A 27,970-nucleotide genomic window follows, 5' to 3' on the forward strand; every position below is an offset into this window, starting at 1 on the left:
GCGACACCGTCGAGGACTTTACCCAGCAGTTCTTGACGGTGAAGCAGCAGATTGGCATATCCTACCCCAGTGCGGCTGAAGATTCTGCATCCCATCTGCTCGTCACCAAGGGCGTCCCCCTGTGGTGACTGCACTGGCTCCGCCACAGCCCGCCCCTTCGGCCCGGCCCCGGAGTGGAACCCACCGCAGGAAGCAGACGGCACCCGTCTCGTGGCCGCCAAGAACCCATGAAAGGCTTCAAAGCGCCCCTGAGACGGGTGACCCAGGGATGACGAAACCCGCTGCTCTGGAGCTGGTAAGCAGACCACTCCATCCCCCGGACAAGGGCCGGGAGGAGAATCTTTTTGTTACCTTTGCATTTAATTGTGCTGCATGCCCAAGTGGCTGCAGTACCCAAGAGTTCAGCAAGAGCAGTTTCCTTGTTCCCTGGGTCACGTATCCGGTGTGCACGGCCGTCATCACGACGACCGTCCACCACTCTATTTGGCAGGTTTGGCGCTCCAGGAGCGGTCTTCCTGCCCCTGAACGCCCAGCTGTGGCACAAATCTGCCCCTGATGTGACAGTCTCCACAGATCAAGAGGACAGGCCTCTTCCTCCCCCGTCCCAGGCTGTTCCGGGGGTGGTCACAAGGAGCCAGGTAAGTACTTCGATGACCCTGAACTCAGCACGGCCATGACATGGTGTGGCACCTCGAGCTCCGACCTGCCGTGAGGCCCCACCCGCCAGTACGTCCGACGAGATTGTCCCTTTGGTCCCCCTCGCGCGGAGCTTGGATGCGTGGCTTGCGCTTTTCAATCCGTCACGATGGCTGGTCCGGACCGTCCGACTCGGCTACACGATTCAGTTCGCCAGGCGTCCGCCCAGGTTCAGCAGTATTCACTTCACCTTGGTGAAGGACGAAAACGCTGCTACCTTGCGCATGGAGATCGCTACCCTCCTACAGAAGGGTGCGATAGAACCTGTCCCTCCGGCCGAAATGAAGAAGGGGTTTTACAGCCCCTACTTCATCGTACCGGAAAAAGGCGGTGGGTTGCGGCCAATCTTGGACCTGCGAGTACTGAACCAGGCTTTACACAGACTCCCGTTCAAGATGCTGACACAAAAATGCATTCTGGCGAGCGTCCGGCATCAAGATTGGTTCGCAGCGGTAGACCTAAAGGATGTGTACTTCCACGTCTCGATTCTACCTCGACACAGTCCCTTCCTGCGGTTTGCATTCGAGGGTCAGGCGTATCGGTACAAGGTCCTCCCTTTCGGCCTGTCCTTGTCCCCTCACGTCTTCACGAAGGTCACAGAGGCAGCTCTTTCCCCATTAAGGGAAGTGGGCATTCGCATTCTCAACTATCTCGACGATTGGCTAATCCTAGCTCACTCTCGGGACATGTTGTGTGCACACAGGTACTTGGTGCTCTCACACCTCAGCCGATTAGGGCTTTGGGTCAACTGGGAAAAGAGCAAGCTCCTCCTGGTTCAGAGCATCTCTTTCCTTGGTTTGGGGTTGGACTCAGTCTCTTTGACAGCACGCCTCATGAACGAGCGTGCACTGTCGGTGCTGGTCTGTTTGAAGGCGTTCAAATAGAAAACAGCGGTTCCACTGAAACTCTATCAGAGGCTCCTGGGGCATATGGCATCCTCAGCAGTGGCCACCCCACTCGGGTTGGTGCATATGAGATCGCTTCAGCACTGGCTTCAGACTCGAGTCCCGAGATGGGCATGGCGCCATGGGACACATCGCGTGGTCATCACGCCGATCTGTCACCGTCTTTTCAGCCTTTGGACTGACCTCTCATTTCTACAGGAAGGTGTTCCCCTAGAGCAGGTCTCCAGGCGCGTCATGGTCATGAACGATGCCTCCAAAATGGGCTGGGGTGCTGTTTGCAATGGGCACGCAGCCGCCGGCTTATGGATGGGCCCGCAACTGCATTGGCACATCAACTGCCTCGAGTTGTTGGCAATTCTGCTCACCCTGCGGAGGTTCTGGCCGTTGATCCATGGCAAGCACGTGTTAGTTCAGACAGACAACATGGCAACGGTAGCATATGTCAACCGCCAAGGTGGTCTGCGCTCTCGTTGTTTGTCACAACTCGCCCACCGTCTCCTCCTCTGGAGTCAGCAGCACTTCAAGTCACTGCGAGCCACTCACATCCCGGGCGACCTCAACACTACAGCGGACGTGCTGTCATGGCAGGTTACCCTCAGGGGAGAGTGGAGACTCCACCCTCAGGTGGTCCAGCTGATCTGGAGTCGATTCGGACAGGCACAGGTAGACCTGGTCACATCCCAAGAATCCTCCCACTGCCCGCTCTGGTACACCCTGACCGAGGCACCCCTCAGCATAGACGCGCTGGCACACAGCTGGCCTCCTGGCCTACGCAAATATGCATTTCCCCCAGTGAGCCTACTTCAGGGAGGATGAGGAGCAGGTCATCCTGGTAGCACCCTACTGACCCACCCAGACGTGGTTCTCGGACCTCATGCTCCTCGTGACAGCCCCCCTGGCGAATTCCCCTGAGGAAGGACCTTCTTTATCAGGGACGGGGCACCATCTGGCACCCATGACTAGACCTCTGAAATGTCCATGTCTGGCCCCTGGACGGGACGCGGAAGACCTAAGCGGTCTACCACCCGCGGTGGTAGACACGGTCACTCAGGCTAGGGCCCCCTCTATGAGGCGCCTGTATGCCTTTAAGTGGCATCTGTTCACTAAGTGGTGTTCTTCCCGACGGGAAGACCCCCAGAGATGCGCAGTCAGATCGGTGCTTTCCTTCCTGCAGGAGAGGTTGGAAGGGCAGATGTCCCCTTCCACCTTGAAGGTGTACATTGCTGCTATAGCAGCACACCATGACACAGTGGACGGTAAGTCCTTAGGGAAGCACGACCTGATCATCAGGTTCCTGAGAGGCGCCAGGGGGCTGAATCCCTCCAGACCGTGCCTCGTTCCCCCATGGGATCTCTCTGTAGTTCTTCAGGGTCTACAAAGAGCCCCTTTTGAGTCTTTGCAGTCAGCTGAGCTTAAGGCACTCTCTTTGAAGACTGCCCTCCCGACTGCGCTCACTTCCATCAAGAGGGTAGGAGACCTGCAAGTGTTCTCTGTCAGCTAAACGTGCCTGGAGTTCGGTCCGGGCTACTGTCATGTGATACTGAGTCCCCGACGGGCTATGTGCCCAAGGATCCCACGACCCCTTTTAGGGACCAGGTGGTGAACCTGTGAGCGCTGCCACAGGAGGAGGCAGACCCAGCCCTGTCGTTGCTATGTCCGGTGTGCACTTTACGCATATATTTGGATTGCACGCAGAGCTTAGAATCTCTGAGCAGCTCTTTGTCTGCTTTGGTGCACAGTGGAAAGGAAGCGCTGTCTCCAAGCAGAGGATCGCCCACTGGCTCATTGACGCCATAGCTATGGCATATCACGCCCAGGACGTGCCGCCCCCGGTAGGGCTACGAGCCCATTCTACCAGGGGTATAGCGGCCTCCTGGGCCCTGGCCAGGGGTGCCTCTCTAACAGACATTTGCAGAGCAGCGGGCTGTGAAACACCCAACACCTTTGCAAGGTTCTACAACCTCCGGGTGGAACCGGTTTCGTCCCAGGTAGTGGCAAGCAATACAAGCGGATAAGCCCGGGATAGCCAGCCGGGTGTATTGCTTGCACATAGCACCTTTCACCTCCTCTGAGCTGAAGACGTGCGCCATTAATTCCCAGTAGTGTTCACGAACTATATTCCCTGGTTGACTTCCTCCGAGTCGTGTGGCAGTCGAGTTTTCAGAGAGGCTCACTGCCGGCCCAGTACACATGCTAACTAAGAGCCCTGTTCTGAGGAAGGTGCTCCACATGTGGCGGTTCCCTGTAAGGCTAACCCCATGCGATGTATATCTTCCGCTAATTTGTTTCCCTGTTGGCAAACTGCGTCTTCCTTGGGCAGAACCCCCTCTGCCACAGTCTCCATGTTTGTAGCAACTCCAACCCCATTGGGTAGAATCTACCATGAGATTCTCTACATGGTCAGCAAGACCATGTGACATATTTTCCACTTAAATATCCCCCCCTCACTTTGGGCGAGGTGTGGTCTCCACAGTGTCCTCCACTTAGGAGGGACACCCCCCGATTAGACCAGGCGGCCCAGTCAGATATTCCCCCTTCTTTTTTAGGTAGTGGAAAAAAAGAAGGGGAAAAGAGGCCACGACTGGGTTAGCCTGTCTCTATCTTTTGGGTAGTCGACTTGTCCCCAAAGGGCCGTTCGACACTCATAACTATGTTGGAGGAGGTTACGTGTCGGCCTGGTGTGCTGGCTATGAGGCACACAGTGGTCTGCCCATCACTAACTGCCAGTTCACGTAACACAGTTCAGCCAGTTGCTGCGCTTTTTATAGGGACCCCTAGTGTCACTATATCGACACAACATCGAGTGAGTGACAGATAGGGAATGTCCAGGTTACTAGCGTAACCTCCATTCCCTGATGGAGGGAACGAGACGTTGTGTCCCTCCTGCCACAATGCTGAACTACCCACTGAAATGGCTGGACCTTGTCTTGGCTCCTCAGCATAAATCCTGAATGAGTGGTTGCATACCAGCTCCTTTTATACCCGTATGTCCGTGGGAGTGGCAGGCAAATACCACTCGCTAATTTTCATTGGCCTTTTATCAAAGACCAGAGGTGTCTCGGCTCCCAAGAGTGACCCCTAGTGTCACTACATTGACACAACGTCTCGTTCCCTCCATCAGGGAATGGAGGTTTCGCAAGTAACCAGGACATTTTCCACGCTCCACAACATAAAATTGGCGACCACAAAGGGAATGGCACATGGCCAAGGGGAGCCGCTGTGGGCTTACTTGCACTGACTGCACAAACTCACTGGCGCCAAAAAGTGAGGTAAGCAATTTTGCTTAAATGGTGTTTTTGTGAGGTCTGTTGCAAGGTTTGGCCTGGGTGGTAACTCTAAAAAAAAGGCCTTTCCAGTCTCGAACTGAATTAAATGACTAATTTGATTAAATAGAGAACTGGGTTCCAGGTTTCAAAAACTGTGCATGCAAATGTAAATATGTCTTGTAAATAAGTTGAAGCGTGCAAATCCTACAGATACTGCACCTCTAGGCAGTGCAGGGGTGAGTAGCTCTGGTAGGTCACTCAAGAGGCGTGCAAATCCTAAAGATACTGCACTTCTAGGCAGTGCGGAAGTGAGCATCTCTGGTAGGTCACCCAGAAGAGGGGTGTTTTGAATTCTGCGAATAACGCTGAATGCAGTGACACCAGTAAGGATAATGAGCCCATATTGGATGGTTGGCCTTTGAACTAGCTGAGAAACAATGAGCCCACAATGGATGGTTGGCATTGTTCTCAAAATAGCACTGCATTTAGGGAAATTGGCAGGCGCTCAAGAGGTGTGGTCGCCCAAGAGGGGCATAGTGATAGTTAAGATGTTTTGATATTTAAAATTATGCGCTGAATAGTGTAAATATGTTGATATGTTGAATAAGTTGATGTAAATAATTATTTTGGTTGTGTTAAGTTGTGTACAAAAGTAATTGCATTGCTGTTGTATGTTGGCTGCATTGGTTGATGTGTTTATGATGACTGTACTGTGCATATGCAGGCTGCAATGTGCCATGCTGTATGTGTGTGAGATCAGGCTGTGAGTGTGTGGTTGAGTGTACTGATATGTGTCCATGTAATTGTTTTTCTCATGAGAAATGTGCTGTAAAGAAACAGAGATATTAGGCCTAGTATTTGATAGTTATAAAATTAATGATACAAATTGTGAAAAGAAGTTAGAAAAATCATTCCAAGAACTACAAACGTTCCAAGATATGGGCTTTGCTGACTATTGGGACATCATCCAAATTGTAGTTGTTGTGATTCAGATAAAGAAACACAATTATTAATAAAGTAACTAAATTAAAGTTAAGAAAAAGCACCTGTTTCTCTCTTCCACAGTGGGAGTAAATGAGTACAGGATAGAGAGTGTGTGACTGAGAGAAGGAGAGCGAAAGGAGGGGCTGAAGTCATAGTTGTGCTTTAGAAATGTATTGGTTTTTTTGAGAGCTCTGTATTTACAAAGGCCTTATGTTTGTAAAAAATGTGAAAGTTTCTGTGTTTGTGAGAATGTTTGTATCTATGTCCGAATGTGTGTGTGAAGTGACTGTGAATGCGACTGTTTGTAAAAGTGTGAATGACTCTTTGCTGGCTGGATAAGATTCAGCCTTGGGCTGTTCTTTTCATGCCATGAAGGAAGATTAACTAAACTGAGAAAGAGCAAGTGGTATATCTGTGCTTAGAGTTAAAGTTCGTATCACATTATCTGGAGAAACAATAAAATTTTGAGTCCAGTGTATTATTTTAAACTAAAGTCAACTAAATAATTGGATTTTAAAAAGATGTATTGAAGATAAGTGTAGTTACATTACATTAAGGTATAATTATGGCAAACACTCCAGTGGAATCTAGAAATCCACTGTGTAAAGATTTGATTGTTAAAATCTCAAAGAAATGGAAAAGAGGAAAAAAAAGGGGGTGAAACTGACTAATAAGAAAAAATGTTTCCAAAACCAAATTCTATTTTGTAACTTGACTTCACATTCATGTGTATGTTTTACGTTCTGTCTGGTCCAGTTTATGAGAGAATACAATTTTGAACAACATTAAACACTGTAAAGTCTTGATATTTAAATGTAAGAACCCATGATTATATGTTTTGTTTGTGATTTTCTATGTGTTTGAGTATGTCTGGAGAGCAAATTTACATGTGAGTTGCAGCTTTATCAGTGTAAACTTGATCAACCAACCAAAATAAGATAGGTAGAGTTTATTATTTTGTTAGAGACTGTCTGATGGAGAGATTGAGTGAGACAGAGTTAGTGTGAGGGGTTATACTCCATACTGCAAATGATTGTTTGCAGACTTTGAATGGGAAAACTCATCTCTCTTGGTGTCTCCACTCAGACAGGGGCACCCTGAGTTTAGAAAAGATAGATAGCAGATTCTTTTAGTTTAGATATTTCTTTTTCTTTTCATTTTTGTTTTTTTTGTTTTATACACACAGTGTAGGCTGATCATGGGAACACTGAGAGGCTGCCTTTGAGAGTAAAATTAAAGGAAAAGAAATTTAAGAACGATTTGGATCATTTCATGTTCTCTGCAGTTCCAATCCACTGAAGTTGTGCTCTTAATACCTGCTTTTCTAATTTTTATGTGTGGCAACCTTGCCAACATTGTGATGCTTTTTCCTTGGGTTTGACCTGTGACCAATCATGCCAGATAAAATGGAAGTCCCCACCTCCAATAAGGAGGAAGAACTAAGCAAACGTTGCAAACAGTTTTGCTCAGATGCTCTGATATCTAATAAAATAGAAGTTTTCTTCTTTTGAAAGTGCATATAATGGAAAATGTTATTCATGCTAGAAGTTCTGATTTTAAGAATTAAGAAATATCTTTGATGTATTTGATTGTAAAAAAATATTGATAATGCTAAGGAAAAATTGGTCGGTGGTGGCAGGTGAAACCCATGGAGAAACATTAAGATTAAATTGAAAATCACAACTTCCTCAATTATGAATGTTAATAACTTCATATTCATGAGTCTATTCTGTGTGTGTCTTTGATATTAACTATGTTTTACCCTTTCTTTTGTCATCATTATGTGTATGTTGTTTCACTAACTCATTCTGGAACTAGTCTCTCACCATTGCAGATGGCTGGGCCAGATGATTTATTGAAGTTACTAATACTGCAGGAGAAAATCCGGAGAAAAGAAGACTGAAAATGATGTGGGCTATTATCTGATTGGTCCTCCTGCTCTCATTACTGCTGGTAATCATTACTGATTTGCCATTTCTAATGTGTATTCAAATTTCTCTGGATAAGTTGATTTCAGTCTTATATGACTAACCAGACTGCCATCAATGGGTTGAATGCCCATGTCTAAATTGTTCTGAGGGTCTAAATTTAAATCCAGCATCTAACTGCTGAGTTATTGATGTGAAGGTTAAATATTACAAACTTGATGGCAAAGTTAGAGTTACCTATTGGATTGGTTACTCCCCCAAATTGTCCAGAGAGTACCCTCACTGAAAAAAAAAAAAGGTTAGTGGGTGCTACAAAGAGGGATTGAGTGTCTTTTTCTAATACTACTATTTTTATTTGCCATAGTTAATCCATGAAAGTATCATTTTGGTTCTGCTATTTAACTGAATAATTTGTTAAGAAATGCTGATAAGTATAAGAGAATAATAACTGAAAAATCTTATTGTTAAATTATGCTGAAATATTTGGATATATACACTGTACACTATACAAAATTCTGAAACACTTGACCGAAATGTTTCTCATGATCTTAAAAATCTTTTGATCTGAAGGCGTATGCTTAAATGTTTGAAATTAGTTTTGTAGGCAAAAATATAATTGTGCCACCATATTCATTTATTTCATTATAAATCTAAAATGTAATTAAAAAAAAGTTTTTGAAATTGATGACTTGGACCAAATAATAAAGAAAAGCAGCCATTAAGTGCCCAACATAGATGGGAACTCCTTCAATACTGTTTAAAAAGCATCCCAGGGTGATACCACAAGAAGTTGGTTGAGAAAATGTCAAGAGTACATGTCTGCAAATTCTAGGCAAAGGGTGACTACTTTGAAGATGCTCAAATATAACACAGTTTTGATTTATTTTGGATTTTAGTCACAATATAATTCCCATAGTTCCATTTATGTTATTCCACAGTTTTAATGACTTTACTATTATTCTAAAATGTGAAAAAAAATTATAATAAAGAATGAGTAAGTGTTTCAAAATTTTGACTGGTAGTGTGTATATATATATATATATATATATATATAAAGGAGAGTCATGAGAAATTAAAAGGACGTAGTGTAATGAGCAATTATTTCAAAACACAAGAAAAGATATTTGTTTGAATTTTCATTGTGCCTCTTTACTACTTCATCCTGTTTAAACATTTACTCACTTTTCTGTTAGTTTAAAAACTTGATTAATGTTATTTTATTAGATAGAATGGAAGTTCCTTCTCCAGAGAGAGTAAGGAAAGGGAGAAAGTAAACATAAGAGAGTTATTATTACTATTTTCACTGTTGAAGAATAACTTAAATATATTATTGTGAGACACTAAAATGAAAAAAGAAGGAATAGCTTTAATGAGATTAGAAACAATGTGAGGGAGTGGAATGTCCCTCCTCCTAATTTCTCCTCCGCCCTATTCTCTCTCACTCTCGGTCTAAGTTTGATAAGTGTCTGCTTCAAACAGAAACACAAGAGCAGATTTTGAAGGCACATCTCTGAGTTGTTTTATTTTCTTTTGATTTTATTTTATTTTTATATGTGAAATGATGTTATTTGACAATAGTGGTAGATACAGTGATATGAAGGAGCTTTCCTCATCATGATTAAAGATTTTATATATTAAAAAAATTGAGTTCCACTCAACCTGACTGTATTTTAATAATCGCTTCACTAAAACAACTTATCACAGTGTTAAATACCAAGCATTCTGTCACTGTGCCATCAGGGGATCATACCCTGTGTAGAAGATTATTTATAGATTGGTTTTGGGGGTACAGTTTTGAGAGTCATTGCAGACAAGGGAGTGCCTGACTTATTAAAGAAGTATAAAACAATCCTGGGAATGTTTGTATGATAATTAATTTAGATTGGAAGATGATTTATTACTTTTATCTATGCTCTTATAGAACTCATGTACATTTTAATAGTAATAAAGAATGGAATAAAACATGGTGGTGACTAAAGATTAAGATTGTTATAAACAAACAAGACGAGCAATCTAAATGGAATTGTTTAAGAAATAGGGTGCATGGTTGGCTAAAATTGGTATAATGATTGAAACAACAATTCCTGTGAGAGGAATAATATTCTGTTGTGTGTTACCATTGATCAAATCATTCTTGGTCCGAGCTATAACGAAACAGATGACACTGATCAATGTGAATGGTCCAATGCAATACAATGACAATTACCCTGGATGGACAGAAAGACCAAATTGGGAGGAAATTGATTCCTCCAATGAAGATATGTATGAGGAGATGAATGATGTGTTACATATTTAATCATTATTTTATTGATTTAATACTCTGATTTACTCTGATGCAGTCTGAAACTGTGGAAAACAGCTTAGCTTGCAGTTTCTCTCTGTGTAAGTCCTTTCTGTGTCAAGGGAAATTTAGTTGATGTGATACAGACAGTGAGAGACCTTGGGAAACAGGAGGACTCATGTGATAAGCGAATGAGTAGGGAGTTTTAAAATAAGGAACACCTGTGGCAGTTTACCTCCTCTAAAGAGAATTACAGATTTTCTGTGAATTATCCTTTCTGTGTGTGACCCAGAAACAATTTGTGCATTGATTCTAAAGGGATGATCTAATGATTTTAATTAGAACAAAGCCAGGCTCTGGAACCTGCCTGAAGGAGGCAGAGGACCCTTGTGTGTTAATTAGTGCTAGAAACTAGATGAAACGAATGTGTGTGGTTGTGCACACACTTCCCATCTTACAAGAATATGTGTATCCAATGACTGTAATAAGGAAAATAATTTAATATACTAATTATATTAATGCAGAAAGTAATGATTGTTAGTTAATATAAAATATGTAACCATATGAGGTGATTACAGTGTGCTTTATGCATATAAAATGAAATAGTCATGCTGTTGCCATCATTGAAGCAAGTTGGGCCAGGATGACCAGCTGAAAGAGAGAAGGTGGAAAAGAAACTGTATAAATGTGTAACATCCAGCAGAGATGTAAATGGTATATGCCGATCACATAAAGAACACATGATTGCTTCACCAGCACTCCTTACTATTCTAATCTCAGATGTGCATGGTTTTGACCATTGCGCAAGGGGGGAGGTAATTAGGAAAATAAGGAGACAGGGATATTGGTCCCCAAAATTGTACAATAAAAGAAGCCCCATTTACAACGGCCAAAAAGCCCTGGGGAAGGATGCCTTTTAAATTGTGAAAACCAAACTCTAGTTTTTTCTAGGATAAGAACATTTGAGGATCAAACAGTAGCCATAGCAGACTACTAATACTAAAGTAGGAATAATAATGGCTGTAGCTATTGTTATTTTTGTGGTGGTGTTGTGTTGTGTTGTGCCTCTCCTCAGATCAATGATGGGCACTGTTGCAGCTAAGCAGATGCTCAATGTGTCAGTAAAGCCATAGGCCCTGGACTGGATGAGTTGGATGAATTCTAGTAAAACCCTGGAATGACACAAGAATAGTAGGGAAGGGGAGCTTTTTGTTTTGACTCTTTATCTCTTGTTTTTGATAGTATGGGAGTCAGTATACTCATTGTATTTTCTTTTATAATAAAATTAGGTAGAACTTTAGAATGGAGAGAGTAGGTAGGAAGATAGAGGGTATTATGTTTATTATTTTGGCATACACCCCTTCCTGAAGTGATTATTTTCTTTTAAATGATGTTTGTTGTTTAATCAAACCATGTGAATGAAATGGAATGATGAAGGTCTGAAGCAGATCATTATCCGTGTTATGAGGTAATGTAACCAGGTAATGTAACCAGAATTAAAAATGAAATAAGGTGTACTATGATTATCTGCACTATATGTACTTTATAAATGTTTAAGATGTTCAAATCATCTCTGAAGGTACTAAAAACCAAGTAAATTACTATAGAATGTGCATTTATGAACTCTAGATACACTGAAAGTGCCACTGGAGGTCCAGAGAATTAAACATCACAAAGACAGGATTGACGAGCACCTCAGTGCTTAGCAGCAAAAGCAAGACTCTACTGGTGGTTTAAAAACCCGCTGTCTGCTCCAACACCACCAGATAGCACTCCAGGCTACCGGAAATGTCTGTGAGTTCCTCTGGCACCATGGGACGTATCATATGCTGAATGATCTACTGATATTGTCTAATCACTATAGTATGTTAACCTACTGAAATAAGTCTAATTTGTCTAAGATGTACTCTACATAATGCAAGGTCACCTTTGCATGTACATGCTTTATACAAGAATTTGATTACTGATATCCTCCAGAAAAGAACTTAGCTAGGGAGTGATGAGATCTTTTACATCCTTCTAGTCAAATGTGGAGGGAGATGTTTGGTCTTACTGCTCCTCCGGAGTGCAGTTCCATAAGAGCAGGCATTGTTAGAGGAATGTGTGACTTATATTGTTCACTTGAAAGAGATGAAGGAGACTGACTTGTGGGAAAGGGCGATAGAAGGTGAGACTTTTTATAAGTCTCAAAGGAAGGAATATATAGTAGATTTTTATATCAACATGAACTAAAAACATAGAAAAGAACTAACATAGAAAGCCTGGACTTTGTGTGACCCAGGAGAGGGCATATGAGGTTACTGAAAGTGCTAATGTTGCAAAAAAATAAAAATAAAAAAAACACTCTGTGTACTCAGCTGTAGCAGTGATGTTGCAAGAAACACTCTGTGTCCTCAGCTGTAGCAAAGAACAATAGTATTGAGACATGAGAAAACTCTGGGAAGCACAGCAAAGTTAAAGATTAACACAACCAATAATCAAAGTAACTATATTATGCTTAGATTGTGATGTATTATTCACTCAGAATGTATACTTTCATGATAAATGAATTTAAAATGTTATTATTTTTATTTATTTTTGGACTAAAAGCCAGGTTCCCACCATTGAAAAGAGGTCAGAGGCTCTGTGAAATAATGGTGGCGAACAGAATCCATTGGATACAAAAAATATTAAGAGGACGTAGATATGAAGTAATGCTAGATAATAAACTGTATAAAAAGGAGGGTTTTGACCAAGAGAGTCAGATCTCAGCTGACATCTCAGGTTTGTTGGTTTGCTCAATAAACTCTAACCTTTGACACCTGGAACTCCTGACTTCAAGAGTTTTTTAACAGAGAGGGAAGAAAAGTTTTCCATGCTCCACAACACTATCTGCTTCCAAACAAGTATCTCTAAAAATAAGCACAAAGTGCTGCTCTTTATATATTTAACAATCCCCACTAACCGATATGTCTCTCCAAGTCTCCTTTCAAAGCCTTGTCTCATATGAGGCACATGCTATTGACTGCCACATCATAACCCATAAGGTGGCTATTCACCTGTCTTTCTGGTGCAATTAAGTAGTGCATTTGGCTATTAACCAACAGTCTGGTGGTTCAAACCCACCCATGGATGAAGAGAGCTTTTAATTGCCACAAAATGCATAGCCTGAGCATTGAGACATCACCTTATTGCAGGTGGAGTAGCGAAAAGTGGAAGAAAATCTCATTCCAAAGCATTTGCATTTCTTTACACATACCAGTGATCTGAAATTTTGGTTTAACAATTACAGGACTGACTTGTCAAATCCTCAAATGTTTCATCACACAGTGTACAGAAGTGTGGAAAGACAAATGCCGGAAAAACAAATAAAAGAAACTCTCAGCCTAACCCTAGTCTTACACCCAACCTTTCTTTGGAAGATCCTATTGTCAGACACCTGTGAATTGGGAGGATTAATTTCAAGCATGTACTTTGAAGATTTACGAAAAAAAAAAAAAAAAATGCCATATATGCCGAGAGAGAACCGGAGGTAGAGCATGAGACTTTTAATCTCAGGGTCATGGGTTTGAGCTCCACTTTGGGTGTGACTATTAGCTATTGTCACAGGTATGTGGGACAAGTGCAAATTTATTCTCCCAGCCATGCAAACACTCTCTGACTAGAGAGAACAGCAACATTTCTGGGAATTTATTCAGAAATTCAGAACAGGTAACATGTCTCCAGCTATCTGCTTCAAAAAAAGTATCTCTATAAATAAGCACAGTGCTAAGGTGCTGCTGTGTTTACCAATCCCCCCTAACCAATCTGTCTCTCCAAGTCTCCTTTCAAACCCTTGTCACATATGAGGCACATGCTATTGATATGTACATCATAACCCAGAAGGTGGCTAATCACCTGTCTCTCTGGTGCAGTTAAATAGTGCATTTGGCTATTAACTGATAGGCTGGTGGTTCAAGCCCACCCATGGATGAAGAGAGCTTTTAATTGCCACAAAAGATGTAGCCTGAGCACAGGGATATCATATTATAGCAGGTGGAGTAGCGAAACCAACAAAGTGGAAGAAAATCTCATGCTCATATATTTTTTCATTTCTTTACTTATACCAATGTTCTGACATTTTGGTTGAAATATTCACAGGACTGACTTTACAAATCCTCAAATGTGTCATCACACAGTGTACAGAACTGTGGAAAGACAAATGCCAGAAAAACAAGTAAAAGAAAATCTTAGCCCAGCCCTAGTCTTAAACCCAACCTTTCTTTGGAAGATCCTATTGTCAGACATCTGTGAAATGAGAGGATTAATTTCAGGCATTTACTTTGAAGATTTACAAATAAACCTGTAGGCAAGGCTTTAATTACCTTGTCAAGCTCCTCCAAGTTTATCTCAGAATCAAGATAATTTTTTTGCTCAGTCGTCAATTTAGGGAGTTCTAATGGTTCCACAAAGTTCTAATATCTTCATAAGTAGACGAAGACGTGGAACTATAAAGATCAAGATAGAATTCTTTAAATGCATTATTAATATCAACGGCTGAGGTAAAAATTTCACCACCAGCAGATTTCACTGAGGGAACGGTAGAAAAAGACTCTCTCTGCTTTATATATCTAGCCAAAAGCTTCCCTGCTTTGTCCCCCGACTTAAAGTATGACTGTCTTGCCATGAATAACCAAAGCTCCACTTTCCGCAACTAAATAGTATTATATCTGTATTTCAATCGGGTCAATTCTCTGAGGCCATCAGACAACATTCGGCACTTCATCTCTGCCTCGGCAATTTTAATATTTCCTTCCAACTCCATGAGTTCTCATGCTTTGGATTTTTTGATAAATGAGGCATACTATATGATCCAACCCCTAAGAACTGCCTTAAGTGCCCCCCAAGCCACGCCCACAGAAGATACTGAGGACCAGTTGGTCTCCATATAGACAATGATTTCAGCCTTTAACAAGTGATACATTAATGCACCAGCTGTATGATTTCTTTTTCTCCATATGTGGTAATGCTTCTAAACTCACCAGGGCGTGATCTGAGACTAAGATGTTTCCAATTGAGCAGTCAGCAATAGATGAAATGAGGGACTTGGATATAAAAAAATATATATTCTAGAATAAATCTTATGGACTGATGAAAAGAATGTATAGTCCCTACCAGATGGGTTCAAAAGCCTCCAAATATCTGTAAGACCAAGATTTTTACACATCCTGTGAAGCATCAGAGTTGCTCTAGGGGGCTTACACACTTTTGCTTCACTATGATCAAGGACTGAGTCCATCAATAGATTAAAGTGTCCTCCCAATATTGTATCATGAGGGGTGCCAGCGGCTTGCAACATCCCTTCAAGATCTATAAAAAAGCCCTGATTATCAGAGTTTGGTGTCAACCTTTGCCCCTGAATTTCAGCTAAAACAATAATGACTCTTCCTAATTTATCTTTAATCTGTTTGATACATTTGAATTGTAGATGTTTACTTATCAATATAACGACTCCCCTGCTCTTACTTGAGCCAGCACTAAAGAAAACATGTCCACCCTATATCTTCCCAAATTTTTCAGCTTCCTGCAGGGAAAGATGCGTTTCTTGACGAAACACTATATCATATTTCTTACGTTTAAGAAAATAAATAACTTTCTTTCTTTTTATGGAGTGCCCCAACCCATTCACATTCCACGTGTACAAAGACAATCCACTCATATTAACATTTGACATTTTGACATATTAGAAAAAATAGATTGTGTGTCAAAAATAAAATTATAAAGACCACATTCCCCATTAGTGCAACAATCAAACCCCGAATTTCCCCCCGAACCAAACAAACAGAAAAAAGAAAAATGTGCGCATTAACCCAGCACGCAAGGGCATGTACATGGTTTTTGGACAAACGGCCATTCAAATACATTGCCATTGGGCGCATACATGGTGCGATGGATCGTATCGCGATTTTGGATCCCGTTTGCCTAGTAGCTATATGCCGAATTGGACGTTTTCACCTTACCAGAGGTAAGATCGTGTCAGGGCACAAACGCTCTGTATGGACACCTGTAGGGGGCTTCGCGTTCTACCCCGGTCACTCCGGTGCCATCCCACTTACCATGTATTGTCCATGGGGACATAGTTCCCATATTAAGCGTCCACAGGGCTAGTATTTTGTCCCCTTACCCTATAGTCTCCCCACACCCTTCCTCATGTCCATGAATCCTATATAGTGCCCACTTACCCAGTATTTATCCTCTGTAGACTTCCTCACATCCACAGACACAGTATTGTGCCCACTTACCTAGTAGTCTTCCTTAGTGGTCTTCCTCTTGTCCACAGACCCAGTATTTGGCCACTTACCTAGTAAAAAGTGCTTTTACATGCCTTTGGCCCCAGAGTGCCCCCTGATGCCATACATCACCACGATTGGTACTGGGCAGCACCTGGGCATTCCACAAGGTCATCCTGAGTGCTTTTAAGGACCTTCGTGGCACTTTGAATTTTTTTGTTCTTTTTGACTCGAATTTGCTCGGAGCACAAGGTGGGTGCCCGCTGTGCCCGCTGAGTGCCCTTTAAATGCATTTTTTGACCGTCAACCAAAAAGTCACCGGAATTTCCTTTTTGCATAAAATTTCAATATGTTGTTCACAGGGGCTCAATGAGTGATAATTCAAAGCCCTAGTTGTTTGCACCACATTTAAGGGTGTTTTCACTCTGTCATACAGGAAGTCCCAGCTGCAATGTATGTAATGGCCACCAAATACATGGTCTGTGGACACTCATTTTTTTATGCACATTGGCGATATTAATGAGATAAATGGGTTCTAATGAGTTTTATAAGTAGCTTTTAAGTGGTTACATTCAAAAATATCAGTACAGATGTAACATTAAAGCCTCTGATGAATGTTTTGCTGCACATGGACCTACAGGGCAGGCTGTCTCATTGATTCCTATGGCAGGTAGGGAGATCTATTGAAAATAATGAAAAATACTTTTCTGCATCCTAGCCCTTAGTCCCCTTAGTATATTGTTGATGTGTCACCATGTGAAATTTGGGGTCTGTCGGACCTATGGACGCGATGCCTGGCCTATGTCCACGTGCAATGTATACCATTCGTTTCTATACTCTTATTTATGGACACCACTCCGAAACCTCCAAATGACTCCAATTTGAAATTTATATCTTCTCAGGGGACCCCTAGACAGTGTGCAAGGTTTGAAGTCTGAACGAGTTTGTTAAGTGCTAAATTAGCCGACTTGTGAATGAAAAGTGACAGTTATTTTTCTAGAATATTTTTCCAGATTTTTTTCAAGTACTTGCCCAGCACTAATTGAAATAAAATTTCATATATTGTTCACGAGGCCTCAGTGAATAAGCATTTGAAGCCCCTAGTTGTTTGCACCACATTTAAGGGTGTTTCACTCTGTCATGCAGGAAGATCCCACCTGCAATGTATTCCATTCATTTTTTTTTTCAATTTGGTGGACAGTGCTCAGAAAGCTTCAAATGTCCCAAAATCGACATATATGTATCATGGGAGTGTCCTCAGACAGTGTCCAGAATTACATGACCCTTTGACCTCTTTTGACACAAAATTTGCCCTTTTAGGGAATGCGTCCAAAAACCCAGTATGAAAATTACATTAGTTTACATGGCAAGTGTGATGTCTAGAAAAGAGGGGTCAAAAGGTCGCAGAACCTTGAAATTCTAGATCCTCGTAGTCCTGGGTCCCCGATCGAGCCCCTGAAGTTGGGGGCTCTAGAAGCTTCCAGAGTGCATTTTTTAAACCTTACCCTAGCTGACCCTGATCATTCAAAAGGCTCTGTCTGAGCATAAGTGGAAGAGGGCTATTTGAGAGATTGTAGCATAAATGGCCAAAAATCTTTTTCTTTTTTCTAGAGCCTTGTCCTCTTAATATGTTGTTTGGAGGACCTCAGGCTACCACCGCGTGAAATTTGGGGCCTGTGGGACCTTTCTAGAAAAATCCCATCTGCAATGTATTCCATAAATTTTTTTATAGTAGGTTGGTGGACACTGCTCAGAAAGCTCCAAATGTCCTGAAATCGACATATATGTCTCGGGGTGTCCTCAGACAGTGCCCAGAGATACGTGACCCTTTGACATCTTTTGACACAAAATTTGCCCCTTTAGGGATGGCATCCAAAAACCAAGTATGAAAATTACATTGGTTTACATGGCAAGTGGGATGTCTAGAAAAGAGGGGTCAAAAGGTCGCAGGACCTTGAAATTCTAGATCCTTGACCGTCTGGAGCCCCCAAATCACGTCCTAGAATCTGGAGGCCATGGGTGCTTGCTAAGTATTAAAGCCTCTGATGAATGTACTGCTGCACACAGGCCTACAAGGCAGGCTGTCTCATTGATCCTATGGCAGGCAGGGAGATCTATTGAAAATAATGAAAAATACTTTTCTGCATCCTAGGCCTTAGTCCCATTATATGTTGTTGAGGGGCACTGGACATATCATTGTGTGAAATTTGGGGTCTGTCGGACCTACCGACGCGATGCCACGCTTTCATCCATGTTCAAAGTATACCATTCATTTCTATACTCTGTTTATGGACACCACTCCAAAAACCTCCAAATGATTCCAATTTGAAATCTCTATCTTCTCAGGGGACCCCTAGACAGTGTGCAAAGTGTGAAGTCTGAATTAGTTGGTTAAGTGCTACATTGACTTTTGAGTGAAAAGTGACTGATTCTTCCTGATTTTATTTCAAGTACTTGCCCTGCACCAATCGAAATAAAATTTCAATATGTTGTTCACAAGGGCTCAGCGAATAAGCATTCGAAGCCCCTAGGTGTTTGCCCACATTTAAGGGTATTTTCACTCTGTCATGCAGGAAGTCCCAGCTGCAATGTATGTAATGGCCGCCAAATACATGGTCTGTGGACACTTTTTTATGCAAATTGGACATTATTATGACTTAAAAGTCATGTATATATATGTTTATTTGTATGCCCTGAGTGCTAAACAGGTGGTTTAATCAATAATATTTATTACAAATATTCATTAAATACATTTAAATGGAACGTCCATAAACCTAGTATTTGGTGGCCATTATGTACATTGCAACTGGGATCTTCCTGAATGATTTTTTTGAATGTAACCACTTTACGGGTACTTATACATCTCAGTAGAACCCATTTATTTAACTTACAACTCATTAATATGTATGAGCATCCAGGAACCATGTACCACGGAGCTATAAAGTAGATTGCCCGTTACGTTCGGGTCTTACCAACTTCCCTTAGGCAAGTCCGGTGTTTCAATACAAATTTTGTGAGACAGAATTACGTAACAGAAAATACTCTGTAAAACAAACTCCAGCCAATAGGCAGAATAAACACAAAGAACATGTAGATTCATTCCCACAACTGTATCAAAGGTGTGTTCCTCCACAAAACCAACTCCAGCCTCTGGCGGAACCAGCAAAAAAAAAAAAAAAGGAAAAAAAAGGGCCTTTCAGTTTCCTCGAACGAATGTTCAGTGAGCCGGCTGTTTATGAGTGCCACAGATATCCTAATCCTTCCAATGTCCTGCAAAAATACTCCACAAAACAAACTCCAGGCCACAGGAGGCATAGGCACAAAGAATGAGCAGATTCATCCACAACTGTCCCGAATGAGTGTTATTCCACAAAACAAACTTCAGCTGCTAGGCGGAACCAACACAAAAAGAAACAAAAAAACAAACAAAAAACAGTCAAGTGTATGTACAGCGAGACAGCTCACTCAGGGGCCACATGAGAAACACCAAATGGCTAACTCACCCCATTGACTATGTGTAAGATATTGCTTGCTGAGGACAAGTAAATACTTTGCGGCCATCCTTAGTATCTATTCTCACTTTGGACGGAAACATCAGTGCAAAAGCGATCTTCCGATGATGTAAGAGTTTCTTGCATTCCTTGAATCTATCACATTCTCTCTTGTCAAATTTGCAAAGTCTGGGAACAAGAAAATGCTGTGATTCTTCCAAGAAAGCTTTCCTTTGCTCCTCGCCTTGCACAACACGAGATCTTTATCGGATGATCTTGGAAATTTCGCCAGAAATGATCAGGGCCAGTCTCCCTCAGAGGATCTGCGAGCCGGGACTCTGTGAGCTCGCTTGATTTCCAGCTTATGGCCTGTTATGTTGAGCAGACTCGGGAAGAGCTCGTCTAGGAATTTCACCATATCTCTGCCTTCTTCATGCTCAGGAATTCCAACAATTCTGATGTTATTTTGCCTACTGTGGTTCTCCAAATCCTCCAGTTTTTCCAAAACTCGTTCCAAATCTATCTTGGTCGCTAGCGGATTAGCATCTAATTCCCTCTCCGATGACTCCAGATAATCGACCCGTCTCTTGACTTCCCGATTCTTGTAACAAACTCAGAGAATTTAGTTTCCATCGCCGTAATCGATCGACGTATTACAGCAATATCCTCCAAGTCAGCTACAACCTTCGTCAGCATCACAGACATGCTGGACAGTTGCTGCTGGATTTCTCCCGCCGCACCTTCCAAACTGAGTCCCTGGTCTGCAGGCCTGTCTGAGGTTTCAGCTTGAGCACGTAAGTGTCTTTTAATTTCTCCAGAGCCCGAGGATTTTGAATTCTTTGACATATTGTCTTCAAAGAACAGATATATAGCAGGGTATATCGAATCTCACTGGTATATGACATAAAAATGATTAAAAAATAGCATAGTGCACAGAGCTTGCCGTTCACATGTCTGCTCCTTGCCTGGCATCACGTGACTCTGAAGAGAGCTTTAAATTGCCACAAAAGGCGTAGCCTGAGTGCTGGGACATCACATTATAGCAGGTGGAGTAGCGAAACTAATAAATTGGAAGAAAATCTCATGCCAATGCATTTGCATTTCTTTACTCATACCAATGTTCTGATATTTTGGATGAACAATTCACAGGACTGACTTGACAAATCCTCAAATGTTTCATCACACAGTGTACAGAAGTGTGTAAAGACAAAAAAGTAACTCTTAGCCCAGCCCTAGTCTTAACCCCAACCTTTCTTTGGAAGATCCTATTGCCAGACACCTGTGAATCGGGAGGATTAATTTCAAGCATATACTTTGAAGATTTACCAAAAAAATGACATCACACAGAGAGGGAACCTGTTGTAGGTCTGGCTAGCTCAGTTGGTAAAGTATGAGATGCTTGGTTGCAGAATTGTGGGTTTGAGCCCCACAGTGGGCATAACTATATGCTCTCATCACAAATATGAGGGACTAGTCCAAATTTATTCTCCCAGCCATGCAAACACTTTTGAATTGCCACAAAATGTGTAGCGCACAGGGACATCACATTATTGCAAGTGGAGTAGTGAAATCAACAAAGTGGAAGAAAACCTCACGCCAATGCATTTGCATTTCATTACTCATACCAATGTTCTGACATTTTGGTTGAACAATTCACAGGACTGACTTGACAAATCCTCAGATGTGTCATCACACACTGTACAGAATTGTGGAAAGACAAATGCTGGAAAAACAAATAATGTAACTCTTAGCCCTGCCCTAGTTTTAACACCAACCTTTCTTTGGAAGATCCTTTTGTCAGACACCTGTGAATTGGGAGGATTAATTTCAAGCATATACTTTCAAACAAAGATAATGACATCACACAAAGAGTGAACCTGTGTAGGTCTGGCTAGCTTAGTCAGTAGAGCAAAAGACTCTTACATTCAAGGTTGTGGGTTTGAGCCCCGTGTTGGGTGTGACTATTAGCTGTTGTCACAGTTATATGGGACTAGTGCAAATTTGTTCTCCTAACCATGCAGACACTCTCTGACTAGAGAAATCTGCAATATTTCTGGAACCTTATTTAGACATTCGGAAGAGGTAACAGGTCTCCAGGTATCTGCTACCAAAAAGTATCTCTAAAAATAAGCACAGTGTTGATGTTCTGCTGTTCATGTGTTTAACAATCCCCATTAACCGATCTGTCACTCCATGTGTCCTTTGAAACCCACGTCACATACGAGACACATGCCATTGGTTGCCACATTATAATCCAGAAGGTGAGACCCCAAGTGTCTCTGTGGCACAGTCGGTTAGCAAGTTTGGCTGGTAACCGAAAGGTTGATGTTCAAGCCCACCCAGGAACAACAACAGCTTTAAATTGCTTCAAAAGGTGTATCCTGAGCACAAGAACATCACATTTTAGCAGGTGGAGTAGTGAAACCAACACAGTGGAAGAAAATCTTATGTCAATGAATTTGCATTTCTTTACTCATACTAATGTTCTGACATTTTGGTTGAACAATTCACAGGACTGACTTGTGAAATCCTCATATGTGTCCTCAAACAGTGTACAGAAGTGCAGAAAGACAAATGCTGGAAAAACAAATAATGCAATAATGCCCAGCCCTAGTCTTAACCCCAACCTTTCTTTGGAAGATCCTATTGTCAGACATCTGTGAATTGGGAAGATTAATTTCAAGCATATACTTTGAAGATTTACAAAAAATAACATCACACCGAGAGAGAGCCTGTGGTGTGCCTTGCTAGCTCAGTTGATAGCGCATGAGACTTTTACTCTCAAGGCTGTTAGTTCAAGCCCCATGTTGGGTGTGACTCTTAGCTCTTGTCACAGGTATGTGGGAATAGTGCAAATTTATTCTCCTAGCCATGCAAAAACTCTCTGACTAGAGAGATCAGCAATATTTCTGGAACCTTATTTAGAAATTCAGAACAGGTCTCCAGGTATCTGCCTCCGAAGAAGTATCTCTAAAAATAAGCTCAGTGCTAATGTTCTGCTGTTTATGTGTTTAACAATGCCCACTAACCAATCTGTGTCTCCAAGTCTCCTTTCAAACCCACGTCACATATGAGACACATGCCATTGATTGCCACATCATAATCCAGAAGATGGCACCTCATGTGTCTCTGTGGAATAATCGGTTAGTGTGTTCAGCTGTTAATGTCATGGCAGATTCCCCAAAACAGCCATCGAAGCTCAGTCAAGTCAAAGATTTCTCAGAGGCACAAAGTTCTGATTCCCAAAATAGACTTTTATTACAGAGTAACAAAGCTGAGGTGTTCCATGGAGCATCTAAAATTACACTTCAGAATCATGCATTTTTTATTATAGTTTCTGTTCTCCCTCATCTCTTTGAGTGATGGCCTCTTCATCCAGTAAAATCATCTTATGCCCCCCTAGTTTCATCATCACTGTCTAGCTGGTCATCCTGACCCAACTTGCTTCAATAGTGGCAAAAGCATGACTATTTTATTTTATATGCATAAAACACACTGTAATCACTTCATATGGTTACATATTTTATATTAACTAACAATCATTACTTTGTGCATTAATTTGATTAGTATATTAAACGATTTCCCTTGTTACAGTCATTAGTTACACACATTCCTGTAAGATGGGAAATGTGTACACACCCATATACATTCATTTCATCTAATTTCTAGCACTGATTAACGCACATATATCATCTGCCTCTTTCAGGCAGGTTCCAGACAGTGCCATTAGATTAGATTAGATTAGATTATCCCTTTAGTATCAACACACACATCTTTTCTGGGTCATTCACAGAAAGGGTCATACAGAGAGATACAGAGAGAGACTGTAATTGTAACTTCATTATTCTCCATTAAGAAGTCAAACTGCATTTTTCCATTGATTTGCACTTTATTAAACTGAGTAAATGATAATTAAATCAATAAATGAATGATTAAATATCTAACATACTGAATAACATTCATAATGCAGTTACTCATAGTACACTGATTACACATTGTCATTTTTAGATCATTGCATATTGCATACATATTAATTCAATTATCAAAAATGGATTAACTGAATGATTAAATAAAAATATTCCATATTAACCATAAGGTTGGTGGTTCAAGCCCACCCAGGGATAAAGAGAGCATTTAATTGCCACAAAAGGCATAGCCTGAGCACAGGGACATCACATTATAGCAGATGGAGTAGCGAAACCAACAAAGTGGAAGAAAATCTCATGCCAATGCATTTACATACATACCAATGTTCTGACATTTTGGTTGAACAATTCACAGGACTGATGTAGGAAATTTGTTAGTTTAAATGTGCACGGGATGGGTTAAAGTGCCTGTGTACCCCCACCATTATATGTAGGGAAACAGTATGTGTGAGCTAGGAATTAAATTAAACTGTACTTATTCTACATTATTATGTAAGGAAATTTATAATAGAATTAGTTGCATTCGACAACCATTATAAATTAGATAAATGACAAATAACTAAATTATTTGTATGAATAAAATTCTCAACCATTAAAATTGTAATACAACATCTTGTAGTATCCACTAACAATTTCTATTGTAAGGAATTAGCTTTAATAAGGGAATTATGATTAATTCACTTATTGGAGTAATATTGTTCTCATGGCTTATTGAAAATAATGTCACACATATTTTAGGTATAGCTTTGAAGTGAAATCTTTTAAAAACAGGGATGAGATTATTTATGAAAATATTCCACACTCAAATTATCTTTGAATACAGACAAACTTTATTGCTGTTCTAAACATAAACTAATCTAACACATAAAACACGAAACAGGTTGGTGAGTAGTGACAGAATGTGAAATAAATAATCAATACAGAGAAAATGAACTTTATGGAGTCTGTTGACAATGCATTAAGAACCATTTATCCTTCTTTGAGTCTACATCGATTTGCAATCGGATTTAACTAATACACCAGCACTTTGAGCAAAAGTCTGGAGATGTACTTGCGTGTTGTTGCGTTTCCTTGCGTTGCTTGGTTCTTTGGCATTTGAAGAAAGTTCGTTCTGTCGATGTCTTGGACTCTGTTATGATCGCTGATAGTTGTTTTCTGGATGGATGATGAGGTGGCTTTGAAGCGAGGCCTTCTGCAAGGAAGACTCGCGACTCCCGTTGGGTGTGTGAACTGTAGAGCAGAGAGTGAGAGGCTTCCTCGAGACGAGTCCCGAGTTTTCCTTGGACTCTACATGGCACGGAGGATGAGGAGATGCAGTGAAGAGCAGAAGACAAGACCAATGGAGCGTTCCAAGAGAACATAAGAGAGGAGAAGAGGAGGAAGAGCATTCTTTCTGTTTTGGAAACATTTGAACTGAAATTGGCTGCACCCCAAAGGTGTCCTGAGCCAATCAGAAGTGAATTTTCAGAGTCACATGGTCGACTGCTCTGTCCTTTTCAACGTTGATTTACAATCCTTTGTGTGGAGGATTCTTACAACTTCCCGCTCAAAAAAGTGCATTATTAATCATGAACTTTTATATCTTGAAAACGGTGCAAGAGACATGACATTCATTGTCATCAGCATTCTCTACGTAAACAAGCAAGCATTTCCATACTAAATGTGGGGGTGGCGTAGTGGGCTAAAGCACATTACTGGTAATCAGAAGGTTGCTCGTTCGATCCCCACAGCCACCACCATTGTGTCCTTGAGCAAGGCACTTAACTCCAGATTGCTCCGGGTGTATTGTCCCTGTAATAAGTACACTGTAGGTCGCTTTGGATAAAAGCGTCTGCCAAATGCATAAATGTAAATGTTACATACTTTCATGACTATTATACGTGTAAGTAACAAAACATGAAAATCCCAGATTACAAATCATACTGGTTAATTCATTGGTTTTACAACATGTATAAAACATTACACATAATGAGAAAACTGATTGTTGGGGAATCTTATCAGGTTAAGCCTTAAATAGTTATCATTCTTAGTAGAATGAGATGAATAATACAAGATTAAAAATTATAATCATTGATTTGCCAGTTATAAGTGATTACAAATCACTACACATATTTTAAAAGGTACATCAGGCTATAATCATTAATTTGTCAGTTATAAAAGTAATCATAGGTCAAAGTAAATTTCAGAATTATCAAACAAGGCTAGGTATTGTGTACATTGTAGGTTTAAATGCATTCTGTACATTTTAGAGGGTTAACTCAGCAAAGTACAATGTTCATGGATTCCCTTTTAGCTGCTTTTTGCAGAATAATGAGGATCTCATGAGGATCTCATGACTAATTATCATCCAGAATAAAGAGTCATAGAATTGCCGTTGTTTTGTTCATTGTAATTCAGGGGGATCTCCCAAGGGAAGCTGTTCACTCTGTCTTTTATGGCTTGTGACCTCAGCACTCAGGGGTCTCCCTGCAGAGATGGTCTTAATAGCAGTGTCAGGCCAGAACCATTAAATATGGGGGAATTTCCTCAGAAGCATGAAGTTCTCAAGTCATGTGCTATCTGGACAAGTCTCTTTTGTTAGTTTTATTGGCCAGATGTGAGCTGCTTCTAGGCTTCTTGACATCAGCTCGATCAGAGTCTTTTAATTTATGACATTGAGGAATTCCAGGGTTAGAAGGTTGGGTTTTAAGTCATATGGCTGCAATTCTTCTGCATCTAATATCCTACATTGACTAGACAAATCCTCAAATGTTTCATCACACAGTGTACAAAAGTGTGGAAAGCAAATGCCAGAAAAACAAATAAAAGTAACTCTTAGTCTTAACCCCAACCTTTCTTTGGAAGGTCCTATTGTCAGATACCTGTGAAATGGGAGGATTAATTTCAGGCATGTAGCCTGAGCATTGGGACATAACATTAAAGCAGGTGGAGTGTCGAAACCAGTAAAGTGGCAGAAAATCTCATGCAAATTAATTTGTATTTGCTTACACATACCAGTGTTCTGATATTGTGATGAACAATTCACAGGACTCACTTGACAAATCCTCAAATGTGTCATCACACAGTGTACAGAACAGTGGACAGACAACTGCCAGAAAAACAAATAAAAGCAACTCTTAGCCCAGCCCTAGTCCTAACCCCAAACATTCTTTAGAAGATCATATTGTCAGACACCTGTGAAATGGGAGGATTAATTTCAGGAATGTAGCCTGAGCACTGAGACATCACATTAAAGCATGTGGAGTAGCGAAATCAGCAAAGTGGAAGAAAATCTCATGCCAGTTCATTTGTATTTCTTTACACATACTAATGTTCAGACATTATGGTTGAACAATTCACAGGACTGACTTGTCAGATCCTCAAATGTGTCATCACAGAGTATACAGAAGTGAGGAAAGATGTAGGGCTTTACTGGTTGTTTAGATCAGTGTTACTATCAGAAATAATTAACAATTATTTCTTTAGTTATTAATTATTTAAATTAATTAATTGAATCTAACTCATTAAAACCTCATATGGGGCTCCAGTAAATGTAGTGTGCTATGTTTAGGAGCAAGTTTGGTTATTAGCAATAATTAAAAATTATCAAAGATAATTATTAATTATTAAAATCAATAGAACATTGATGAGAATCAATGTTAGCTTTTTTAATCCTTTAAATCAACAATTATCAAAGATAATCATTAATTGTTAACATCGATGAAACATTAATTAAAATTAACACTAGCTTACTGATCATTCAAATTCAACAATCATCAAAGATAATTATCAATTATCAAAAATCAATAGAATATTAATAAGGATTAACATTGACGGGGCACCACCCTGAAATCAGGGACTAATAACCAGATAGTAAAATAGTCTCAATATTAGATTGTTTTCTTAGGAAAATCGACATCCGAAGAATATCAATTTTCGGGAAAAAAAAACAATGAATGAAGGTTTGAATCCGAGCACTGACATCCCGTCAGCATGACACAGATGTATGCAAAACAAACCAAAACACTTCTCTTTGTAATATAAACAAAGTTTATTTATGCAGTAATATCAATTAATAATTAATACAATGCTGTCAATAAACTTCTGACTTACAACTACAAACTAAACAGTGATATGATTAGATATGGAAATAAAAATAATCCTATAACACACAAGGTGTGTGTGTGACAGTGTGTGTGTGTGTGTGTGTGTGTGTGTGTGTGTGTGTGTGTGTGTAAGGAGGGACGCGCACAAAATGGCGGACGT

This window comes from Myxocyprinus asiaticus, chromosome 6 (assembly GCF_019703515.2).
Source record: "Myxocyprinus asiaticus isolate MX2 ecotype Aquarium Trade chromosome 6, UBuf_Myxa_2, whole genome shotgun sequence".
In the NCBI taxonomy this organism is placed as follows: domain Eukaryota; kingdom Metazoa; phylum Chordata; class Actinopteri; order Cypriniformes; family Catostomidae; genus Myxocyprinus; species Myxocyprinus asiaticus.